Source organism: Rhynchophorus ferrugineus, unplaced genomic scaffold (genome assembly GCF_030347505.1).
Source record: "Rhynchophorus ferrugineus isolate W39M unplaced genomic scaffold, kcgeb_rfMv2 rfM11, whole genome shotgun sequence".
Lineage (NCBI taxonomy): Eukaryota > Metazoa > Arthropoda > Insecta > Coleoptera > Curculionidae > Rhynchophorus > Rhynchophorus ferrugineus.
Window position 1 is genome coordinate 5,101,567 of NW_027472590.1, and position 22,224 is coordinate 5,123,790.

The window sequence follows — 22,224 nt, forward strand, 5'->3', positions numbered from 1 at the left end:
ATATACACAGTAATGCATTTTTCCATCACAAATGCTTGTGGCGACTAACTAGCCCTTGTTCAGGATCTTGGACACTTTTAAGAGATAATCTTCAATTATCTCAAGTGATCAGAAGAAGAACTAGTTCTATTATGTATCAGCATAATCTGCTTATTTTCATTCATTCTATCATGTATATAACTGTACTCATTTTGCATGTACTTAATTTTAAAAAGGCCCATACTTTGAGCCTCTTTTCGTAACCGGTTTTGCGTAGAGCATCACTAAACTGTTTTATGATTGATCAATGTCTAGATCGATAGCAATAAAGACACAGTTAATACGCTTACATAACTGACGGTTGCACGACCAAAGATCAATTATCTCGCAGACTTATTATATAATAGTCTATAAATAAATACATTTTGTTAACCATTCAATAAACGATATGATCGTTTATTCAATGTTGCGATGTTTTATTTGTCATGTTATTTTGATTTGTTGTTTGAGGAAAAATTCTCTAAATAAGCTTCAGTTATCAAAAAAGTTGAAATAAAAGAAATGTAACAAAGGCATGACATTGTATATGAGATTGTATTAGTGTGACTAAATCTCTACTGTATCAGAGAAGCAACTGATTCTTCCTTAACTAATGTTAGGCCAGACATATTTCTATAGTAACTAAGACAACTGCATTAACCCCATTCAAATTCTAAGTTCATACTTAGAATTATTGCAAATTATTTAAAAAAAAAGAGATGATAATTACTGGCAAACATATCGTTAAAAATTACTTGCCTAGTCTTTTTAGTAATACAAAACAAAATTACCCAATGTAACAGCATCAGTCGGGGGAAACTAGACATAGATATAGATATATGTATACAGAAAATTAACTCAGAGTAGGATTTCAATAATAATGAAGTCTCAAAATCTTTATACGATATTTATTTGATGTAAAATACTAATAAGATTAAATCGCAGTCAAATAGTTATATCATTAAGCCATGTAACTTCTCTATAAATTAACAATCAAACAAGATCAACAGAAATTTGACACGTACCTTTTGAAGATTAAAACTATATTAGGATTAGAAATTCAACTCGCCACAAGAAGGCGTTCTTTTTTGTCGATGTAGCCGCGATTTTGAAACGATTTCAGTCCGTAGGTGTGATAATCATTTCCTCTGATTTTTTGCTAGGTTATCTGAAGTTTCTTAAAAATATGAACTGGGTTTACGTCGAACAAGTCTTGAACTAATTCACTAATTCATAGACATTGAACTATTTGGCCCTCCAGGCATCATTCAGATCACCATCATCACCATCACCAAACCAAGAACAACGAATTAGATATGACAGCAGTATCACCATAACTTTCTAACACTAATTGATGGGCTTCAGCACCAGATTTCTTCAAATTAGTATCAGTAGCTGTATTGCTTCCACGATGTTGAGAGTAGAGAGTAGAAAGTAAACCTATTTGATTTCGAGGTCATCGTGTAACTTTTTGTTGTTAATGTAGATATAAACATTGGTAAGTAATAGTAGAACTTTGTTTTGATATCGTTAAATTATTATTTGGTTTGCTTATTCGGTTACTACAACTCCATATTTGCACTCCATAAGTCCAAATAGACTTTATGATTTACTGAATCATATAGTCTCCTTGATTTTAGGTCAAGTTAAGAATGTATTCCAATTAATCACTACAGTTACTTGATTCTGAATCTCATCTGCTCTGATTTTTGTCTAAAGTGATGACTTCCAATCTTCTCATCAAGATGGATGCTTAGATGCTTGAGGATTCTTGAGGAATCGGGCATCTGCCAAGGGACGTAATTAGGTAATATTAAATGAAAAACTGCTGTTTTATATAGGGAAAGGTTAGGTACTAAGTTAATTGACACTTCGTAATCTTATCAAAAAATATTACCGATTAAAATACATTATATTATAAAAATCAAACAAACAGTTATAAATCCACCTAAAAAAGTGTTCCAATAAATGTCTGTAATTTAAAAAGAAGGAAAAAATCTGTAAAATCACCCGACAAAAAGATAAATTATAAACAGTTTAACAATTAAATTGATGCATTATCTGTCCCTAGAAAGCAGAAACGAACACTACCGTCACGATCAGATAATTCCGATATCCGGTGGACCCACAAAAAAGAAAACGAAAAAAATCGGGTCCCCGTTCTTCGGACAACAACACAGGCCGGGCTCCAAAGATACACAAAACTTTAATTAGACCTGTCACACTTTAAGAATTTAATAAGGTGCTAGGAAGCGGCGACGGTGCCCCCGACCAGGTAGTCGGGGCCCATCCGTTCGCCATCGCCAGGTAGACGACGGCAGATGCCTTTTCGCCGACTTATCAGACCGTGCTTCCTCGAAATCCCGCAAGATTTTCGGTTCTGAATGGGTAGGTCTTACGTTTTCTTCGCTTATCCGTATACGTGGATATATATTTCGAAATATTCCGTTCGGTCTCAGTGCGGTAACCATTCAGTTTGCTCGGAACACGGGAGGAAAGAGCTCCATTGTGATTCGGCGATTTAAATGGGTTTCCGGTGTTTGGAGGTCTGACTGGTACGTCCGTTACGAATTGCGATTAAAGGCGAAACGCCGACGTTGGTACTAATCCGGCTCGTTCGGTAGATATACACAAAATTAACGTATTAATTAAAGTTGGGAACTACAGAATGAAAAATATTTTTAACAAAAAATTCGAACCGACTTCAAAAAATAAATAAAAAACTCACTAAAAATTAAAAATATAATCTAATTTGAATTTTTATCATAAAAAAACATTTTAAAATAAAATAGGTACGTAATAATCGTTGTAATAACTAAATAAAAATAATCAACGACCTTTTTTAACCTAGCTGGAAGACGTACTCTATTTTCTACTATATACATACAATTTAGCTTAATACCTATTTAAACCAATTTATCTCTTTACAATATTATTTTAACTGCTGCCAACTAACTACTCTGAAGTCAGTGGCGAACCCAAAACAATTATACTAATATAGATTTGTTTTGTTGGTAATTGAATTTTGTGTAAATGTCACAAAATTATATTGTTATTTTTGTATTTTTTGGGCTCTTGCTTTTTTGCTTTTTAGGCTTTTGGGCTAATATTGTAAATAGATAAATAGGTTTAAGTAGGTATTAAGCTAAGTTATGTATATATAGTCAAATATAAAATACGTGTTGTCTGTTAAATAAGTTTTTTGATTTTCTTTATTTAGTTATTACCACGATTATTATGAACGTATTTTATTAAGATGTTTTTTCTCGTATTCCAAATCAAGGTTTGAATATTTTTGAATTTTAAGTGAGTTCCTTATTTATTCTTTGAATTCAGTTCAATTTTTTTTGTTCAAATTATTTTACTTTTCTCTTTTTAGTGCTAGATATTTACTCACTAAATTACGCAGTTTTTGACTTAATATTACAATGGGTAGGCAGAGTAAAGGTGCAGCCCGTATGAGGAAAAATAGGAATAAAGAAATAATGATAGAAAATAAGTAGCGCTTCAGGCTCCAGGGTCCGCTGGCTAGCCTAGGTGATTTGACAAATGTTCTGACTAAACAAGAACAAAAAATTATTGGCCCCGACGAGAATCGAACCCACGACTTCCGTGGGAGCGAAACGTTTCAACCATTACACCACAGAAGCAGTACTCTACAAGTTCAGAGTTTTAGTTCAGTTTGGCTTGGACATACAACCAAATTCTAATCTAAATAAAATACTTGAACAAAAATGTTATCAAATGTAATTTATTTTAACATTTTAGTACATCTAAAAACTACAGTTAATTATACAGCCGCAATAGTTCATGGGTTAGAGTTATAACTTCTTATCACTATTGCTTCCAAGAATATTGCATACGTTTGACAACTGGATGACTTTGAGAGGCTCATTCGTTTACGTACTCGAACTAATAAGGCAGCATTGTGTCTCTTTTTAACTAGAATAAACTGAGAAGGAAAATATTGTATGATTCTAAAATGAATTTAGAAATTCCGGCAGGCAATACATTAAACATCGTGACGACGGATCTACGAGAAAACTTTGAATAGACTTACATGGGTTAGTTCAAGATTGCTGTAAATTAATTAAACTGTTACTGCAGATATCTATAGACGTCAATTGTCAACAATTTGAATGACCAATTGTTGCAAAAAGATCAGAAATAGCCAGAACAGACGCAAAGCTATTCTGTTGTAAGACAACGTTCAACCATACGTTACAAGAGTTGAAAATGGTACAATGTTGCAGCTTGAATGGGAAGGTCTGAACAGCAATGTGTGCCGAAATGCTTTTTCCAATTCTTCTCAATAAATAAATTTTTAAGCACTTAATGTTATATACAACATCTGTTATTATGAAAGCTTTGCCTGGTGCTTAATTAAATTACGCAATGATCCAATGATGACGCACGGTGAGTCGCGAACCGAAATCGTTAATAATTAAAGTCGCAAATGCCATCGGATTTACATTCGAGTCAATTTCCAGAAGGATATTATATATTACACGGCGATTCCTCGTCGATCCCGCAATTTTAAAGGATTCCCAACGTTAAAACGCCAATTTTCCGGTACTTAGACGGGGCTTTGGGGCTCCTTCCACGTCAGACAATATATACCGGCCGTCGGTTAGCGGTAATTAGGGGCAAACCCCCTAATTCTGTCGCAGAAAGCGATCGCTGCACACGCCGGACTCCGTTCCCTCTTAGGTAGTTTTCGAACTAGAATTAAACAACATTTAAGTTGTGCATCAAACGGCGACCGAGAGATTAGGTCCGTTTGAGGAGGGGTGAACGCCTATGAATTTCAAACAGGGCCGACTTCAAAATAAGTTCGCCCCCGTTTCCTGCCAATCCTTTCGGATGCTTTCGGGAAACTTTAATCGGAACTTATCGCCCGCTAACGTGGTCTTTTAATTAAAAAAGTTGGACGGGACGCGGGCGCTTTCTTTTCGATGTACGGGTGAGGATTTATACCGATCCCGTTATTGGTTCTTAGTTTCTCCATCACCCTTATTGCCTAGCTCTTGATTTATATAATCACTGCTATTCTGCAGGGGATAGACTAAATAATATGAACACCATTCAATATAGTACATCTTGTTATTATAAGTCACTCCACAATCATCCCCAGATTTGGCGCATGCACATATTGATCTCTATTTAATTTTAAAATAGATAATAATCCGAGTTTGGCGCATGCGTACGTGTAGCTCTACTTACTCTCATTTTTTTATCCTGATTATTAGATTTAATAGCGAATATACACATATTTGATAAATAATTGATCTAATCTTGAAACTATATATAATGAGGGAAATAAACATTGAATATTCGAAATAGCACATTTTATTTAAAATTTAGTGAACAAAACGGAATAATAAAAATAATTTCTATATGAATTTCTATTTTTATACAAACACCATGTGTGAATTAATTTATATATTTGAACAATAAGATCTCCAAAAACCATACAAATAAACATTACCATAAAAAATACCAAAATCGTTCAGATCAAACCCGGTCAATATAGTTAAAACCAAATGAAAAGCCATCACTATATATGAAGGCAGTGAAATTCTCCTAAAAATCACCAAATATGATCAACTATGATCGCTACTATTCTTGATCCACAATGTAATCCACACAATGTAATAAATCATTGTGTTTTTTCCTTGTCATTAGATCGTTAGGGTGTCGTTTAGAATTTTATATTTTGTTTATTTGATCCAGGTTTATTTTTGTTAGCAAATTTACTTATTTCATAGTTGCACTATACACTGTTCTTATATCTTAGCAAACTGCCATCTAATTTCTTCTCCGAATTTCACATTCTTCGACTTTATTTCTTAACAAATTCTCGCTGCATCTTACCTATCCTGTACCTAACTTGTTTTTGATATTGAAATATTAATATGTAAGAAATTTGTGGGTAAAAAGGAGAAGAGATAAATATACCAAAAAAAGTATGAAAAGTATGAGATCATGTATTAGAAACGGCTTTTCAACGATACTGCCGATTTCGATTCCGAAAATCTACCGCATTGCACTATAAACTGTTATAATCCACAACGAATATTATTGGGAAAGCTACTAGGATCGGTTTCTATCAAATTAAACGAGGCTGACCAGCAACAACACAACATAATTTCGAATTTTCTACCTTTACGTCATCCAAACCAAACATACGCTATGAACAATGCATAGATGATGTTACAACAAACGTACCAGAACAGTCAGTTAATACTGAGAGATTAATTTTGATTCTCTCTTTTCTCAATTAATCTGGATTCTCTTTATGATTTATGTATATATATATATATATATATATATATATATATATATATATATATATATATATATATGTATATATATATATATATATATATATATATATATATGTATATATATATATATATATATATATATATATATATATATATATATATATATATATATATATATATGTATATATATATATATATATATATATATATATATATATATATGTATATATATATATATATATATATATATATATATATATATATATATATATATATATATATATATATATATATATATATATATATATATATATATATATATATATATATATATATATGTATATATATATATATATATATATATATATATATATATATATATATATATATATATATATATATGTATATATATATATATATATATATATATATATGTATATATATATATATATATATATATATATATATAAGCATATAAGCATGTAAATAGGTTCAGGAGGTAAATAAAAATGGTAAAATTTTGGAAATAACACATTTTACTTAACTTGCTTTTACTTTACTATGAACAATGCATAGATGATGTTACAACAAACGTACCAGAACAGTCAGTTAATATTGAGAGATTAATTTTGATGGTGCAACTTACGAAAGAACGGAACACTAATTGTGGGAAGTTTTACAAATACTTAATTTTGTACAAAATATTCCTTAAAATAATCTGAATTCTCTTTATGATGTATTGACCACAAAACACAGAGGAATTAGCAGTGTATCTCCTATATATTATCAGTGAACAGTAATACAATAGGAATAGCGGGAAATTTAAAATATTTTATTAAAAATAATAGCAGTAATAAAAATAAAAAGGCAATAAAGTTTAAAAATATATTTTATTTAAATATATGTCAAATTTAATGACAATATATTATTCTAACAATATATTAAAACGTAATATAACAGATTTAACACAAAACTTAATTTACCAACAAAGTAAAAAAAGCTCCTGCCTTTGTCAAATTGCATCTATAATGCTGTCGGGCTTCAATAACTTCACTGTTCAACTAAATTCTCAATATTTCGTGGTGATGACCCAATATTTCATAAGTTAATACGTGGCAAATATATTAAACTTTTTTTTCGTGTTGTTCAAGAATCTGACATATTACCTTTATATATTTTTCCCAATATAATGGAATAATGCCCGATATTTTTTTGGGGTATTTAATTTATTTTCTATATACATTTTTCAGTAATATCTCCCTGGAAATAGAGAAAACCAAAGCTCGCCAACAATGCCGAAAACCAAAATTCCCACAATACCGTAATGATGTTAAAAAGTTTACCTCCTGTTCGATAAAAAAGCCACACACACATGCACATGAACAGGGTTTCGGAGATATGTAAGTCTGAGGATAGCGTTACCCCGCCATTACAAAGAAAAAAACGAGAACGAAAAGAAGCCATAACAACTGTTTAAGGGTAAAGCACCTGCATATGCAGCGTGGGCGATTTTAGTACGTTGTCGTAAAAATCAATATCGATTGGGGTTCAACGATAACGTTTTAGGGTGTCCCTGTGTGTGTGTTTGTGACAAAGGATGATTTTATTGGTTTATTTGATACGCATTTTTAACTTTATACCTCAGCTTTCTTTCGCAAATGTTCGATCTTTAGATCTTTTTTTCCAACAAATTTACTATATATAGTATATTCAAAACTGCAGTTAACCCACGTGATCTGAATTGTTGACGCAATGTTGCCGCATCAACTCTGAGTTTTGGTGACATTTTGACATATATTAAAATTCTGATCTAAATAAAATAATGAAACAAAAATTTTATCGAATACAATTTTAACATCATAGTAAATCTAATGCATATGTTATCTTAAATATATAATAGAACTTAAAACCGCAATTAATTATACAGCTACAATAATTTATAGGTTAGAGTTGTTTTATCTTATTCACCTTGTACTCTTTTCCATATTAGTATAGGCAGAGTTCTAGGCACGTTTTGTTATGTAGTGATATCCCCCGAAAGCTTAATCCACCTAATTAACAATTATATGTCTGAGTAATTTATTTTACTTTCATTAGAGAGCATATTTATGTTTTACGCTTAGCTTCTGTTTTTAATAAATGTTATGACTAACAAAACCTAATCGATTTTTATTCCAGCGTTTACCTTTTTACATCAACTTTTGTTGTCTTGACACTATTATTATTATCTTGCCATGAGCAACCCAATGTACCGTTCTGAAATATCTATGTCTCATCTAAATATACAAATTAATATAATAACTCGTTCTTGATTTTATAATGTTTTAAAAATTGTATTCTTTTAAAAACAATATCTGGAAGTACCAAACCTTCGTGAGTTATCTTTACACCACTTAAATCCTATATTACCCAACGGTTTATGAAGGGATGTTCTGCATCACTCAAACAGCTGCCTATCTTTCAGTTTTTTATAGATAATTTAAAAAATAACAATTTTCTCTCAAATAATTGCATTAAATTATGTTTTCATTGAAAAAACTACTTACTGTTTTAATACATTTCGTTGATTTGAACTCTGATACGGCTAACATCAAACTAATTTTGATTAATTACCCCTGTCGCATAAAGACGGTTTCCTTTAGGTGCATTTAAGGTTATATTGTGTTTATTTTTTGAGATATTTTAGTGATCGTGTCCGTACTAATGTTCAATGCATCTGAAATATGGTAAAACATATTTAAATAAAAACCGCGACGATATGAAATTTATTAATACAAAGTGCTAAAACAACGTTTGCTGGTTTATAACCCGTAACTATAGAAATTTAAAAAAAGTAAAGCAAAGTAGAAGGTTGACTTCTGCTGGCTCATTCGGTTACATGTTCGAATTTGTCAAACGACATGAGAAGGAAAACATTGTCTGACGGTAAAACGAATTTACAACTTTCGACAGTCATATATTGATGACGTACGTCATTACTATTTTGAATAGACTGTATAGGAACAAATATTGTCCAACAAGTGGTTTCATGAAAACAGCAAATTAGAGAAAATCCATTGTAATACTGCATATGGACGATCTTGTGCATTGATCACTATGGAGACCACCACCATGATTATGACTCAAAAACAGAGGTTGACGTCATTTTGTGGATATAAAATAATAAAATCTGTTTACTACCGTATATTTTTAAACCAGCTGAATGTAAAATTAACCAAAAGAGGCCTAATTTCCAGAAGAAACGTATCCTTCTTCATCAAGATAACGCAATGTCAGAAAGCTCGAATAAACATTGAGAAAATCTGCGAAATATAATACAAACCGTCGAAATATTCACTTTATTTGCAAAATTTGAATAGTTTCCACTTCTTTCTCTTCTCCCAAAGAATGTTTTTAGACTGATTCTTGGTTCCAACATCAAGAAATCCAGTTAAGATAAAGAATTACTAAAACTTGTGTAATAAATGTGGTTTCGGTCGACCAAACTTATTAAACTACCGGATATTATTAACAGTCCCAAACAGAATATGAAATATCAATTATTCTTTGATTAAAAATCTGATATAAAAAATGAATCATTTTATATAGTAAAAGCAGAGCAGATCAGACACAAAATCATGCGAATCTACTGGTTAGTCGGAGGATGTTCTCAACTTGATCTAAAATCAAAGAGATTAGTTTATCGGTCAATCATAAAGCCACTTTCGACTTATGAAGTGCAAATATGTGGCTGCACAGAACAAAGTTCTACGACCAGTTACCAATGCTTATCGCTACGTAACGAACGAAGAACCACACGATAACCTCGAAATAAAGTTGTTAAATCACCATAGCAACGTGGAAGCGATACAGTTACCGGACAATAAGCAGGAAATCAGAACATTGAAACCTACCAAAGCACAACAACTTGTATAGTGTTTAACTGCTACTCGTACCATTAGCTTAAAGTTAGTTTGAGAAGTACATAGTAGAGAAGAGATGTTTCAATCCCGTAGTCGCCTTCTACGTATATTGATGCAAGTTCAACAGAACCGTAGTAACGAATTAATTTATAAATTAAGATTATACTAAGCATATTTAATATAAATTCGCGCTATTTATATATTTTAACAATCTTTATAATTTGTTCAATATAAAGCGTATATAAGTTAGAAATCAGTAGATAATAAGTAAATAGGTTAACAACACACATTATAATGCTCTATTAAATATAGTTGCGTGCTTTTCGGTATTAATACACTGTATGTTATATAGTCAGGACCTAACCGTTGAAAGCATTTGATAAGTCTCCCTCAGAATATATCTGTTTTATATGCTAATTAACATGAAATTCTAAATAACACATTGCTGTAGAAATAATATTTAGTCTACATTAATTATTAATTATATTACCGTGTTTTTTTAAGCAAAACTAAGCGTTATTAATGATTATAAAACCAACTTTCGTTTTAATATAGCGTTTTCTACAAGAATCAGAACAGAAAATATAAAACAGCGAAAAAATTTCCACACAACATGTGTGTATTGTACGAAAAGTTCCAGTCTGATTCCTGTATTACTCATATAATAATTAAGCTTCTTCCAACAGTACAAAAAATTACAGAAAGTGAGTTCAACGTTCCTGTAAGAAAATATAAGAAATACTGTTATATATAATTTCAAAATCTAAATTTTCGGCGAAGTCGTGGAAAATTTAATGGAAAAATGCTTTATTTTTGCTTAATATATAATAAATTTCTGGTCTTTATAATGAAATAAAGCAAAGTATTGATTATTAAAATATAGTTTTTGTTTTTCAGAATGTAGTCCTAAAAATAAATACACTTTTGAAGCATTGGAACAAATTTTGCAACTAATCGTTTTCATTATTATTTAAGCAGTTTTTATTTCAATTCAATTACGATTAACAAGTATTTAGGGCAATTAATGAAATTGAATGTTGAAAAACTTGACTCAAAATAAATTCTAGCTTGTAATAATAGTGTGTGGCTTAAATTGATTGAAATAATTTTTTCATTTACTAAATAACTTAAAATAATACAAATAAGATATTTTAACAGGGTATTAAAACAATAACAGAAATCAGACAAAATGGATTTTAAATATGGTATATTTCAATAGAGAGCTCACAGTATCGATATATTGAATTGTGTATATTTATGGATTATTGAGCTCTTATGAGCTCCAAGTGTCACTTGTATGTCTGCATTATTTTTCTATGACTTTATATTTTTCATGTATTAACATTTGATTTTTAATAACCACTATGGACCAAAAATGTTGATATATACAAATTTTACATTTGGTGGTGATTTTCTCGATATTGTTACATCTAGAATTTATTATAATTTGTATTCATCTTATAATCTTTGTTGAGTTTTTCAAGGAATCTCAAGAAATAAATGCCGGATTGTCAGGTGCAATGGTAAGGGCGACAGGACGGTCCACCTACTGTTGCGATAGTCGCGGATTCGAATCCTGCGGGGGCATCGTCGTAAATTTGTGTTTGTTATTCTTTATTATATGTGATTGTCCTAGACAAGAGCGTAAAATCCGACAAGGGCAATTATCCCAGTCACGCCAGTAACCAGGCTGGATAAAACCGGATATCATCTGGGATGATTTCTAAGTTGGCTACTCGCCAGTCGGTAGGCTTAACGCCGAGGATCGTGGTTTGGAGCCCACGTCAAACTGTAGGTCCAGTCCATATAAACCGTCGTTGGTAAAAAGGAGACTACGAAATATATAAGAAAAATAAATAAATTGTATATTAATAGGTATCTACTGGTATCAATATATATTCTCAAACTTATTTTGTCACTTCAGTTTTGCCATATTTTTTTAATTGCCACTATTATCAGCAAAATGCAGTGTATTGTTATATATTTTTTTGAATATCATGAAATGTTTCATGTTCATTTTCAGAACCCTATATAATAAATTAATAAGTAAGTAAACATAACTAAAGCATTAAAAATAATAAACATATCCAAATATAGATTATCAATATGCGTATTCGTAGGATGTGAAAGAACCGTTTCATTTTGAACGAACAGAATCAATATTTTAGAAACGCTAATGATGTTATATTTCAAAAAACATCGTCGAGTAGGTTTAAAAATCATCCATCCATCCGACTAAAATAGTTCTGATTGCACCAAACATTATTTAAAAACATTTAAACGACACTCACCTAATTCAATGAGATTTTCGTTGACTAATTTAAGTGAAGCTGCCGTTTCCTACGAACTTATGAATTTAATCGTTCGACTTCGCTCTCTCCATTTCCTGATTAAAAGTACGTCCTCCGCCATCGAGGCGTCGACGCCTCCCGCAGACTCGAACTCGCAAACTTATTGAAAGACTTTTGTTTGTGCGATTAGCTTTGTTTAAGTTATATGAAATAAGTTCGCCATCCTCGATTTGTTTGTTTCAATTATCGGTGGCTGGTGCCTAGAAATTAGTGGCGTCATCCCCATAGTTCGAAACTTAATTTATTGTTAACTTTGCGAGATAATCGCCCTGGCAGTGAGAAGTTTATACGGAGCGAATGCGAGAGCATAATAGGAACAGAGATTGAAATTTCGTCTATTTGTTTTTGTTCCCTTTGAAGAAAATACTATCTACCATAAAATGATGGATGCGATTGCTGAGTTAAATGGTGAATGCGATTGCTGAAGTAAATGGCGAAGGCGATCACTGATTTAAGGTAACAAAATATTTAGTCCTATTTTTAAATTAAACATCAGGTAACAGTGGTCGGCGTTGTATTTTTATATATTTTTTTTTTGTATAAACTACGTGAAACGTTTGATATTGTCCTAATTTGACTTGTTGAAGTTGATCCGTTCAGTTATAAAGACACTGTTTGTTTCTAAAAAATATCGCCAGACTATAAAAATAAATACAGACTATAAAAAATTGTTTTCCTGCACTAGCAAAACCTTAAAATGTGTTATGTTAAAGAACAATTAGGTTAGAGGGAATTTTTTATTAATTTCTTTTTGTTATATAATATAACTATCCTGACATGTAGATCGCTTCAGTAAGTGATCTGCTGTACAACTTAAAAACTAAATCTTATTCTAGATACTATTCTAACTTATTTTAAAGTATATCCTAACATATTCTAAAGACTATTCTAACTTATTCTAGAGATCATTAAATCTCACTCTTGTGTTTATTTATCAGTTCGTATAGTAGTTTACGTTTGAGCCTATGTTAGTACTTGGCACTAACACTTCCAATCGTTTCTTGGAGAAGTCATATGGGGCATCGACGATGACTCGCACGATTTTATTCTGGAACCTCTGGAGGATATCTATGTTATATTTGCTAGTTGCATCCCACAGTTCAATACCATAGCTCAAAATGGGTCTGAGTATTGACCTATACAGCAAAACCTTGTTATATAATGATAGTTTAGCTTTACCCCCCATATCAACCAATACATTTGGTTTAGTTTAAGCCTAAGCTGTTTGCGTTTTGTCACTGTATGTACTTTCCATGTCAAACGTCGATCAAAATGCATTCCCAGATATTTAAGGTTGTCTGCTTGCAGAAGTTCATAAATATTCAATTTTATTTAGGGACACGTTCTTCTACGAAGGGTGAATGTCACATGGGTAAATTTTGCCTCATTTGCTTTGATAGGCCACGTTTTCAACCACAACTCCACTTTATAAAAATGAAGTTCTTGTGGTTGGTTAGAGGAAAAGAAGACAAGAATATAATGGACACAAAGGCTTCTTTTTTTACTAGAAGATAATCTTTATAATAAAATGGTGAATGCGTTTACTGATTTAAATGGTGAATGCGCCGGCCTAATTAAATGGCGAAGGCGATTAGTGATTTAAGGTTAGAATTGTTCTTCGTTATATGAATGAAACATCGAGGAACGGTGGGCGATATTGTTTTTATTATTTTTTTGTTTTGTATAAACTACGGCGAACTTTTGATATTGTTGTAATTTGGCTTATTGGAGTTGGCCCGGCGAATTATAAAGACCCTTTTTACCGGTTCCTGCCGCCGTATCTAAAAGCGCATTTCGAATTCTCGCCACGGCAGTTAACATACCTACAGAATTTTAATAAAATAAATATGAAAATAGGAGAAAAGCATAAAAACAAAAAGCATCTTGCCGAATGGTTACGTGACCTCCATAATCCTGAGTTAGAGCGCTAGAGAAGAACCCATCCCGGCGTCGAATTTTGCATAAACCTTTATACTGTTTTTTTTTCTTTCTCGCGCCGCAAAACGCTTAATATAGAAAACAGGGTCTCGAGTTTATTCTGCCATTTGTTCGTCTGACAATGTGTTAATATCGGGCATTTAACTTTGGCGGATTTTAAATCTCGTTCAATTTCCATTAAATAATTCTCCTCCAGAGAGAAAAGTCCCCGCGATTATATCGTAAATAAGCCATTATTTATGGATAATTCTTCACCACACCCTAATTCTCTTGGGATATAATTAATTTAATTAGATTAAAACACTTAATGATACAGTGCTTTTTTAATAGTTACGAATTAATGTTCTTCATTAGGTAAAAATATGTTCAAGTCCTATGTTACATAGGAGCGTACGTTATTGCTAATTTTAGCAATTCAACATATTTTCTAGCTTTAGACGATATATATAAATATATAAAAGTTGAAAACAAGCCTCGTGCTACTCTGGCAGATCTATAAAATATGCCAAGAACTTTATATTACATTGACGTCAAATATTATCAAGCCAATAGGTGTCAGCCATCCTTTAGTTCCTTCTAAGTCCGGGATAAATTCATCAGAAGCTAAACGGCTATAAATAAGCTAGTGGGCCAGTGCTGAGGCCATTACCAGTGCTTCAGTAATTCAACACATTTTCTAGGTTTAGATGAATTATGCATTGGATTAAAAACTAGAGAAAGTATGAAATATTTGAAAGAGATGAAAATGTGCGTCATGCTGTTTTAGCAAATCTATAGAATATGCCAAGAAGTTTATACATTAACGTTAGACATTACCAAGCTAATTCATGTATCAGTGATCCTTTATTTCCTTTTAAATCCGCTGTAAATCCAACATAAACTCAACACCTATAAATAAATCAATCATTCCAATGCTGAGGCGATTTCATTTTCAGACAATTTGGTTTTTTTTTGGGACCCAAATTCAAATATTTATTAGTTGTCTTATAATTCAATTACATCAATTTTTACATTCGGTAGGTCAACAACACTGTCAATGTCTTAATGTAATTATCTAGCAATCTTAACCCGCAGTTGTGGACTATAAATTGAAGAAGAAGAAACGAATTCTCTATAAGTGTTATGTTATCTTAGAGAGGATAAAATTTATTCTAAACATTTGTTGCAGGACATTTGTTTGCGCACGCATAAAATAAAACCACAATTCAGAGCAGGTAGTTAAATAATATATCGATCTTTTCAAAGGTTTAATCAATGTCAAGACTTTCTCAACCGCTGGTACTAAAGCAAACCATTGTTCTCTTTGTTGAATTACACAAATCTTTCAAGAATTCTCCTTGAATGCTATAGATATAAAACAAATAAAAAATGTCTATAAAGAAGCCTCTGAAGTGAACATAAAAACAATCGATTCCTATTTTATCTTCAGTGTATATCTATTTGCTACAGTGAGACATTTTAATATTAAAGTAGAGATAATTGAACGTGCTATATGATACCACTGCCTCTGACTAAAGATAAGATTAAAGGAAGAAAAAATACACAACAATGACGTCTGAATTGAGTGTAAACCTTCTGGTAACTCCGTCGGCACTGAAAATTAAATAAAACATCGGCGAAGCGTCAAAAAAAATGGCGGTGGTAATGCCCGGAAAAACGCCATCAAACCAACAACAACAACGGGAAGAACAAAGGCGAATTTATTTCAATGCCGCGGAATTTACTCACATTTTAACTTCCATATTCCGAACGCGACTTTAATGGACCGCTTTCCATAAATAACGTGGCCATGAAGCGAAGTCGGTCTTTCGTTCGTTCGTTTTTTTCGTTGCCGACCCATTTTTCAGCGATCCTCCAAACATTTCGGATATATGAGTCTTCACTGACGAATAAGGTCAGGGAACAGTACGTACGCGCCCTACAAAATATACCCGGCAATTGATGCCCTTATTTTCCACCACACAATTAGAGAGACGTGTTCGTTTAGCCTGCTGTTATTTACATTTAATTTTTCGTATAAACGTTTTCGAATAACAAAGCTTTTGTTTATGTTCTTTTTTATATCTTACATACACATACAATCTTACATTTTTTAAAATATTACTCTTAGAGTTTCCACAATCTGCCCAGTGGGCAATGAGAATTTCTTATGCTTATGTCATTAAATGATCTGCTGTGTAAAATACTATGTGATCATTAATTAGTCTTTTTCTGAACGTTATTCTAGATTCTATATATGACCTATAACCAGATCGTATAATGTTAAATGTTTTATTGTTACATTGCTGGGACTTTTTTCTAAACTTTTTTCTTGTTTTAAGGTAAAATATTGGAAAACATACTAATAGTTTTTTATTGATTACATAGCGATAAGCACTGACAATTAACTGAAAAACGTTGGTTTTGGAAACATTGGATTGTTAGTCGGTTTGATGGTTCAGTGCAATCCAATATTTGCAAACTGCAAATATAAATAGACTTCATAATTGACATTAAGTTGTAAAATTATTGAATATAGTAGTAAAGTCATTGAAATCAAACCAAATCAATCCCAAGTCAGCATACCCAAGTAAGAATGTTTCTAGTTTTTGAAACAATTGATTACGATTTCTGAAATTACTCTTAAAGTATTTCACGGTTCTATTTTAATGCCTTCAATCAACTTAAATGGATATCTAGAAAATTTGAATATAAGTGAAATAGGGGTTTTGAAAATGATACCAGCTAAATATTTGATTAAAAATTCGGTAAAAACCGATGTTGTTTGAGATGACTGAAATCTAATAGTCAGAAAGGAATAATGATGATTTCTTTTGATGAACGCCCTAAAATTTCTACGACTTACTACTTTATTAGAGTATATCTGACATTATGTATTCTAGTATATTCAAGTTAGGTTTTCAGTATTATAAACCAGCAAACATAAATCCAGTTTGATCTAGCAATATTGCGACATGTTGATAGAATATATATGACCCAGCCATAGTGTAAACATTTCTCTATCAAAGGATTAGACTAATGCAAGTATTATGGTGAATAACATGTTCATAATAAGCTAGACTCAGATGACTATGAATTTAAAATGCTTCTGCTTGTTACATATTCGAGCTTCGTTTAGGCTTACTATAAATATCAGCAAGAACTATTTCTTAAATAAAAATTTAACTTCTGACTTGATCTGAAAAGACATATGGCCAAAGATAGCCTAACAAGTGTTCTCTTATTATTCAAACGAAAATTACCTACATATTAATGAGGTTCTTGTGGTAACATCAGGCCCCTTCTTATCGCGAACTGGCCACAGAATAAGATTGACCAAAAACGATCAAGGGAACGCAGAAAAATAGACAGCAGATTCATTCATCCTTCGACGTCCAAGCATCTTACATTCAATCAACAAGAATCCATTCAATAATCAAACATTCATATATTTTCATTAGTTGTATAATAGTTAGTGTTATTAATAAAGTGTTAAGGGAAACATAGTTTCATTCAATAAATTACGCGAAGACCTCCATATTCTCTATAATACTACCAATGAATTTGGAAAACTGTTGCAATTTTCTCATGATTTTGAAAGTTATATAGTTAAATGATATTTACAATTATTTCTCTTCGGCCTCATTATTACATTTGCTGAAATTTCTCTTATGTTCAGGTATAAACTCTGAAAAATAAACCTGTGTTTCTAAAATTTAAAATATTATTAATGTAATTTATGACAATATATTGAGAAATAACGAGCTATTAGTGATAATACTGCGGATTTTTCGCAAAGCCACTTATTTGACTACACGGATGTTTGCGATCTATTACACGCAGAATCTGAATTCGGAGGAAGAGGAGTGATGGAAAGTTGTTTATTCCAATTTCGACTGAAACGAATGGCCTTGCTTCTCTTCTGCCGGAAAATAAATCGGTCTCAATACGCCATTGGTTCGGGTTTTAGAAACAACGCATGATTTGTTGATCTTTCACAACTATACCACTGTATAGAGTTAAAATTAATGGTATACAGCGAACAGGAGGACATGAAATGCTAAAAGCCGAAATGTTTGGAGTGGAATATATATATATATATATATATATATATATATATATATATATATATATATATATATATATATATATATATATATATATTAAAGACTAAACAACTTAAATAAGCTTTTATTTTGCTCATAACGCATTTCTTTAATATTAACCAATAAGAACCAATTCATCAATCATTTGAACCAAAATAAGAGCAAAAAATGGCTAAAAATCTCAAATTTTCACGACTATATATATAGAGAACAAGTAGCTACATTTTTATCTGTCGAATAAAGGCAAAACTCTTAAAATATATGTATTTTAACCAACTACTTGCTTAAAATTACTACATTTTAAGATAAGTGACATACACAGAAATCCAGACATTGTTTGAAAATGCACATTTCATTTAATAACACAGAAACTAAAAGCTATCTAAAATTTATTATAATACCATTCGATTCAGCATAATTTTTTTACAGTTCCTAGTATTTCCATTAACATGCGATTGTTTGAACAAAAATGACAACGAAACATTTGAAAATTCCAAAAACTTTACCTATCAAATAAGGGTAAAAAAACTCTCAAAATATATGTATTTTGAGTCGAAATAAGCAAATATCTATATTAAATTGCTCTAGAATATATACATTTCAAGATATATTTCTTGAAATCATTATTTATCTTATTATTTCTTATCATTCCCATTAGCTTGCGATCATTTTAACAAAAATGACAAAAATCTTCAAATTTATACGATTATATATAAGGAAAAAGTGTCAAATATTTTAACTGGCAGATGAAGGTATCATAAAACTCTTAACGTATGAGTATTTGGAGGTGAAAGAAGCCTCAATCTACCTAAATTACTCTGGAATATGATTTTTTATGATATGATACAAAAACTGAAAATCACTATTTTTTCGAAAATATACTTTTCGTTCAATAACACAAAAACTAATATAATGAAAACTGGATATTTTCCAAACAGCATTTTCGAAGAGGATTTGAAATCGTTATCATAATTTTTATGTTTTTATTTTTGTAAAAAATTGATTTTATCGACAATATTATTTAAATAATTATTTATTTCCATTAGACAGTGGAACATAAATAAACTAGTAATAATTTACCAGTGATTACAACTGAACCATTCTGTTATAATACTGACTAAATACAAGTCAGACATTTTAACTGACATGGTTGCGATATGATTGTCAGGTATTATAATTTTGTTAATAAAGAAGTTGTGTAAACTCAAAGTTAGTGGATAACAAGTAAATAGGTTAACTGCTTCAATTATTGACAGCCTATTAAACATTTTTTTGTATATGGTTTAAAGCATAATATACAGATATTCTAGAAGTTCATTAAAATAAAGCCGGCATATTATTAATACGGTCAATTAAATAAACTGGACAAGACCGGATACCAGTTAATAAGATTCATGAATTATCATAGAGGCATATACAGTATAGTAGCTTTAATCGCAAAATAAAATATTAATATTGATCTTAAATGTTATATTTTAACGCTCACCATACATTAGAATAACTGTTGAGTTGTCTGAATAAATAAACTAATCAATGATCTTTACTATTACCAGTTTAACTAATTTATTTCACGCTTATTATAACAAACCCGACTTATCAGTTTTATATTACTCGATAATACAAAACCGTGGGAAATGCAAGAGGAAATGAAGACAAAGGAAACCTCAATCAGCACTTCTTTTACACCACTAACGCGCGTACGTTGAAAAATAATCGCAAAGAGAGAGTTTTACAAAATGATCTTATTGCTCTAGGCATCATCCAACATTTCTATTAAAGAACAATTAAACCATTTTATAAAAAAAGTTGAGGATTTTTTAATTGTTCGAACTGTTTCATTGTTAGGTTATGTAAATAAAATAGAACTAATCCAGGCGAGAGTAAAAGAAGAGTTTTCTTTCATGAACACCGGTTTTTTAAATATACTAACAGACAAGCAACCTATTCTTGAGACACGACAAAATCTGCAAAAGAAAATAATCTTTTTCCAGGGCCTGGCGAGCATACACTTTGGTTATATTGTATGAACATTATTTTTATATTTGTATAGCCTTCAATTAGCGATTTTTGATATATGTGGTTGTTCACTGCCGTTGTCCGCTCAGACAATAAAATAATAGCCTTCTAACTAGTACTTTTATTTCTTTTAGTCCCTGGCATTATTTTATTTTTTGTAATAGGCATGAATTGCAAAGTATTATATTCTTTGCCTCCGATCGGTTGTGACTATTTCTGGTAACCAACACATTTTGAAAGTACAACAAGTGTTGCCAACTGTGAAGGTTAACATATTTAGCGGTCGCCATTTTGCTTGAGCTAATAAGTTATCGAGAATTAATTTCTACTGAGGTATTAATAAAAATGCCAAATGTATTTATATTCAAATCAATTTTGAAGCCATAAGTATTTGAGATACCATTACAAATTAATTTTTAGAAGGTAATTGAATTGTAAATACCAAATATATATTTATATTTCAATTACGTATTTCAATTACAAGTAATACAAATAATACTCAATCCTGCGACATATCAAAAGTTTAATTATATATCATCTAGGCCTACGATTAAACAAAAAATTGTTGAAAAGAGAAAATTGCGAAAAACCTGACAACGAATCAGAAGCAGCAGCAGCAACAAAATCAAGGAATTTCAAAACCAATAAGAAAACTTAACGGCAACTGATGCAACGGAAAGTAACAAAAGGATGAAAATACTCAACAACATAATCCACCTATTAAAATTGACAACAATACCTGGGCTAAGAATGATAAGAATAAAGCAAAAGTTTTCTCTAAACACTTGAAAACAGTATTTAATCAGTACGCGTCTGAAATATCCTCAACAGAAGACAATAATATAGTTGACTTTCTTAATACTCCATTTCAAATGGATCTGCCACATGTGATATTCGCCCTTTGTAGAAGAAGTTGTCCCTCAGTAAAATTGAATAATCGTGAACTTCCGCAAGCAGACACCGCTACATATCAAGGTTAAACAGCTAGGGCTTAAACTAAACGAAATGTATTGGCTGATAGGGCGTAAATCTAAATTATCATTAGGTAACAAGGTTTTGCTGTATAAGTCAACAGTTAGGCTCATTTGGATCTATGGTGTTAAACTGTGGGGTACAACTAGCAAAACTAACATAGCTATCCTCCAGACGTTCCAGAATAAAGTGTTGCGAGTCATCGTCGATGCCCCATATTACGTCTCCAACAAACTGATTAAGCGCAATGTCCCCTTAGAACCCATAATGAGTGTGATTCTGAGTGTTAGTGCGAAGTATTCTGAAAGACTATTAATTCATCCCAATGCACTCGCCAAACAGTTAAATGTGCGCGATGAAAGTATAGCGCATATGCTCAAGAGAAAACTATCATACGAACTGCTTAATAGACACATAGAGTGAGATTTAATAATCTCTAGAATAACTTAGAATAGCCTTTAGAATAAGTTAGGATAGACTTTAAAATAAGTTATCTTCTACATGTCAGTATAGTTATATTATTTAATTTCCGTTATAAATCATATAATAATACTTATTTCTGACGAACAGATTGTTGAAGATCTAAGAGATTATTAAAAAAAATATGAATCTGTTCAATTGTTGATTGTTTGTTAATAAATCCGAACTGGTGTGT